The sequence below is a fragment of the Panthera onca genome, chromosome E2 (assembly GCF_046562875.1).
Source record: "Panthera onca isolate mPanOnc1 chromosome E2, mPanOnc1 haplotype 2, whole genome shotgun sequence".
Lineage (NCBI taxonomy): Eukaryota > Metazoa > Chordata > Mammalia > Carnivora > Felidae > Panthera > Panthera onca.
The window spans coordinates 2,497,197-2,502,852 of record NC_138353.1 but is presented as its reverse complement, the minus strand read 5'-3'; positions in this window follow the sequence as shown (position 1 = coordinate 2,502,852).

Below are 5,656 nucleotides of genomic sequence, written 5' to 3'. Positions count from 1 at the left end.
GGGTGCTCGGGAGGTACCCCCCCCCCCCAACCCGGCTCCCGGCGCTCGCGCCTGCGCAGTCGGCGCCCCGCGCCAGCCTGGGGCGGAAAGGTGTGGGAGAGAGTGGCGGCTAGGGCCGTTCGTGCCACCCCAGGTCCTCCTGTCGTCTCTATCATCGTAACCCCTTCCGTGCCGGGGCTCGAGGCGGTGGCAGCGTCCGCTTGTGTAGGCAGCTCCGGGACACAGCCCTGACGAGCCCTGCCCAGTGTCCGCGACTGAGCCCAGTTAGGGTCCCGGAGCGAATCTCTAAGGTGGGGCTGGCGGCGGGGGAACCTGCTGCCCCCAAGGCAAGACCCACCAGTGCCCTCGTTTAGTGCACCTGCCACCTGCCAAGCCGGGCGACCAGCCAGCCCCTTCCTTCCCTGGGTCCCTGCCCTCTGGTGGGAGAGGGGAATGCTGGTCTCAGGTTTCACCTGAAGCCAACCCTGGAGCTGAGAGGGCTCACCGCCCCCCCCCCCCCCCCCCGGCCTCAGTGCCCTCCCTTTTAAGGGGGTAATAACACGTTATGCTCCTGCGAGGTCTTTGCATACATTAGGATCCGTTAATAACCTATTCCTCTTTTGCAGATAACAAGGGACAGAGAGCTCAAGGCACCTGCCGAAAGTCTCATGCAGAGAATGCAGAGCCTGGGCTCCAACCGTGGGCTCGCTCCCGACTCCTGTATTTGACCGTGCCTAAACTGCCTCCCATAAAGGACCATTGATCCCAGTAGCTGAAGATTCACCTACTTTCCTCATGTGAGGCAGGCACTTAGGAAGCACTCACTGAATGTCAGCTGTTATTTCAGTGTTCTCATATAAGTAGATGTTTTAAAATTATTGTTTACACCACAGTGTGCTGGCAGGCCAAGTCATTGCCCACCCCCCTACCCCCAACGCTCCCCACCCCACACGCTTGGCTGGCTCTCACGTCAGTGGCAGATGACTTACCGTAATTATTTATAAGTGTTTTATTATCATCATCACTGAAACAGTCACCAATAATAAATAAATAAACATAAATGACAGATTAAGAAAAGAGAAACAGTTACGGAGCTTGGGAGTCAGGAAGATGGGGATATACAATTCCCTTGTTGAATAACACCTCTCACAGCCTCAAGAATCTACAAATTTGCTTAATTTAGGACCTGATCCTAGCAAAGTCTCAGTGAAAATGCTAGTGATTAGCAGGACTTATTAGTGCTATTATTTCTGCTGTGGCCGCTGAATACCCTCATATCTCAATCTGCATCAATCATAAGATGTGTGTTGTTGATCTAATGACATCTTTTCAGGATAAAAAATAGTACTGTATTAAACGTACATGTAAATAGTAAGATATGCCTGTGTCTCACCTTCAGAAATATCGCAAAAGTAAATTTTTAAATACTAATTATTATTACTATGAGTAAGAACTTTACATCATGAAACCGGAGTATAAGACTCATCAGTGCTCCTCTGAATCAGATCACTTGTGTGTCTGCAGTGGCCTGGAGGGGGGCAAAGTGGAAGGCACAGCTTCCTCCCTCTCCCTTTCCACCCTCCCAGCAGACCAAATTGAGAACCCAATGATGAGATCTGGAGAGCTCTCTTGATCACCAGACGGAAGCCATGTATTGAGGATGGTGATGCAACAGCTAGAAGGGGCCAGGTCAACACTTGGTGGCTTTACGAGAAAGAGGTTCTGTGCCAGCAGAGCTATGACATGAGAAAAGCTACCTTCTATCTGATTTAAATTTTTTTAATGTTCATTTATTTTTGAGAAAGTGGGACAGAGCACAAGCAGGGGAGGGGCAGAGAGAGGGAGACACAGAATCCCAAGCAGGCTCCAGGTTCCAAGCTGTGAGCACAGAGCCCAATGCAGGGCCCAAACTCACCAACTGTGAGACCATGACCTGAGCCAAAGTCCGATGCTTAACCGACTGAGCCACCCAAGCAACCCCCTTCTATCTGATTTTAAACCATTCATAATTCTGAGTGTCTCTCTTAAGACTGTCAAACCAATAACGGGTATTTCCAAGTCATAGGATGGGGTTATAGTCAAAATGGCTCATTGATCACAAAAACCTGCCCTTCCCTTTCAGAGTATAGAATTATCCCTGGAAATGCTATTTCCCATCCAGGGACTACAGCCTGACATCTGTGTGTGGCCTTGTGATTGGCTCTAAACACTAGGATGGGGGCAGAAGGGACACAGGCCATTTCCAGGCCACAGCTCTTAAAAACAAGCATGCTTGGAGTGCCTGGGTCACGGTCAGTCAGTTAAGCATCCGACTTCGGCTCAGGTCATGATCTCACAGTTCATGGGTTCAAGCCCCGTGTCAGGCTCTGTGCTAACAGCTCAGAGCCTGGAGCCTGCTTCAGATTCTGTGTCTCCCTCTCTCTCTGCCCCTCCCATGCTCTCTCTCTCTCTCTCTTTCAAAAATAAAACATTTAAAAAAAAAAAAGGCATGCTTCTGTGCTCTTTTTGCTCCTGCTGGCTGGATACAGAAAATAACCAGGTCTTAGGGCATAGTGGAACTCCAAGAAAACTGGGCCTCTCAACAGCCACCTTCTGGAGACATTCTCCACCACCAGTACACAACACCCACCCAAGGCTGTTACCTCATCAAGAAATAGATGTCTAGGGACGCTTCGGTGGCTCAGTGGGTCGAGCATCTGACTTTGGCTCAGGTCATGACCAAGTGGTTCTTGAGTTCTAGCCCCACATTGGGTTCTCTGCTGTCAGCCTGTCAGCACGGAGCCTGCTTTGGATCATCTGTCCCTCTCTCTGCCCTTCTCGCTCTCTCACTCGCTCTCTCAAAAAGAAATAGTTAAAAATAAATAAATAAATAAATAATCTTTCCCCCTAAAAAAAAAAAAGAAATCAATGTCCAGTTTGTACACCCATGTTTACAGCAGCATTATTCACAAAAGATGGAAACAAATGGCCATTGACAAATAAATAAGCAAAATGTGGTTTAAAATAAATAAGCAGGGGCACCCGGGTGGCTCAGTTAGTTAAGCATCTGATGGGCTCAGGTTGTGATCTCGCAATTCATGGGTTCGAGTCCCGGGTCAGGCTCTGTGCTAACAGCTCAGAGCCTGGAGCATCTTCGGGTTCTGTGTCTCCCTCTCTCTCTGCCCCTCCCCTACTTGCACTCTGTGTTTCTCTCAAAAATAAATATCAAAAAAAGAAAGAGGTGGGGGTCAAATGACCTGGCTGAGCTCAGGTGCCCCCAGCATCCCCTAAACCTCAGCTCTCCCCCTTCCGCTCAAGTGAGTCCCTCCAGACTCCTTCCAGGAAATCCCTATTTTGGCCATTTGGGTTCGCGGCACTGTAACCAAAGCACTGCGCACACGCGAGCCTCATTCAGGGTTGAAATGAGGGATTGAAGGAGGGCTGGACGAGGTGCTGTGTAAGCCTCCAGCGTGGCTGTCCTCACAAAAACGCCAGGGTGCATGGGGCAAGCACCAGCTGCCACTCTGGCACCCTTGACAACCCCCTCACATGTCCCCCCTGATGCTCCCTCCTACACGGAGCGGCCAGAACAGCTGCGGAGAGCAGGGTGCACGTGGAGTTTGCAGCTGTCCTCCAATCCCTGAGACACAGAGGAGAACACACACACACACACACACACACACACACACACACACACGCACACACCCCTCCGATGTTCATTATTATGATAATGAGCAATCTTGGAGAGTTTTCATCCTGGGCTGGACACAGAGCTGAGTGTTCTGTTCCAATCAACGTGCTTCCTGCTCACTTCCACCCCGTGACGTAGCGCAGACCCTCGCTCAAAGTGTGGGCCTCGCACACGCCTAGTCCCCGACACCCAGGACCCCATGAGAAATGCAGGATCCCAGGCCTCGCTCCAACCTACGGGGGCAGACTGTGCATTTTAACCCGGTCCTCAAGCAGTTCCTACCCACGAGAAAGTCTGCAAAGAGTGAGTGCCAAATCAAATTAACTAGTTTAATTTAGTTAAATTTGAGTTCCAGGTAAATGATGAGTTGTTTTTTAGTATAAAAATGTACTGATCCTTATCGAAAAAAATTACATCTGGTTTATTTTAAACACAAAAGGAACCAGGGGCCCTGGGTGGCTCAGTCGGTTAAGTGTCCAACTTCAGCTCAGGTCATGATCTTGCGGTCCATGAGTTCGAGCCCCTTATCAGGCTCTGTGCTGACAGCTCAGAGCCTGGAGCCTGCTTTGGATTCTGTGTCTCCCTCCCTCTCTGCCCCTCCCCACTCGTGCTCTGTCTCTGTATCTCTCAAAAATAAATAAATACTAAAAAAAAATTCAAATACAAATGGAACTGTGCATTATATATATATATACACACATATATATGTATATAAACATGTGTATACATATTTTTTAAGTGTATTTATTTATTTTGAGAGAGAGCACACAAGGGAGGGGCAGAGAGAGAGAAGGAGAGACAGAATCTGACAGTGCAGAGCCCAGTACAGGACTTGAACTCATGACAGTGACATCATGACCTGAGCCAAAATTGAGTCAGACGCTTAACCGACTGAGCCATGCAGGTGCCCCACATCCTACACTTTCATTTGCTAAATCTGGTCGCCCTGTGTAGAGGACATTGTGGGTGCTTTTATGACACCATACGCCCTCTTCGTCACTGCTTTCCCCAGATTTCCACACTCCATGTATCTCAGGTGCAGGGAGGGGGTGCACGGGAAGGACAGAGTTCCATCCCCTGCACTTTAAAAAGTGGGAGTGACAGGTGCCTTGGGGCCAAGCTAATCCAAGCAAAATCATACCCTGTGGCCTCTCTGTCTCTGGGTCGGATGTAACCCAATTCATGCCCATATGATAGAGAAGTGTTTTCAGTGGCATTCTTATTTTTTTTTTTAAATATATTGTCAAACTGGCTAACACACAGTGTGTACAGGGTGCCCTCATTCAGTGGGATTTTAACAAAGAAGCTGACCCTGGTTCTCTTCCTGGATGGCCGAATACGGGATGTGATATTTGGAATGGTGACAAAAACGGCTTGCCGTCCCATGAGCGACAGGGCGAGACTCAGAAGCAGAGAAATGTTCACCTTTCGCCCCGAAAGCTGACCTACAGCCCTCACGGTTCCGATAAGTACGAAATGCACGCTGGCTGCTACATTCCCGAAGGGTCTCATGACTGCCTGGACATCTCACAGGTAGTTAATACCGAGCTGAATGATAAGGACCAGAGAAATCTTGCGAAAGTAGTTTTACGAGTAGAAATTTGAAGGAGTCATTTATGATCTAGTTCTCCCTTGCACGTCCCCTCCTGCCTCGAGCACTAAGCGTATAACCGTGGGCTCCACGCAGCAAAAGTGCAGCTCTTTCTGCCCGTGGGTCCTGTCCCCACACTATACAAATAGCCCCGTCTCAAGAATTCTTTCTTGATGGTCTGCTCGCGGCCCCACATCAAGGGATGCAGGTTTGAGGACAACAGAGCAGAGGGTAGGAAAGAAGACGAACCCCTGGTGACATTTTTGAGTCACTGAATCCTATTGACTCTGGAGCTGGTCCCTTTCTCGGGACTTTCCTACTGGCTGATAAATTCTCCCTGGAGTTTGAGCAAGTTGGAAACAAGTTTCCAGGAGCCGTAGCTGAACGCATGTCAACTAATATGAATAGAAACGATC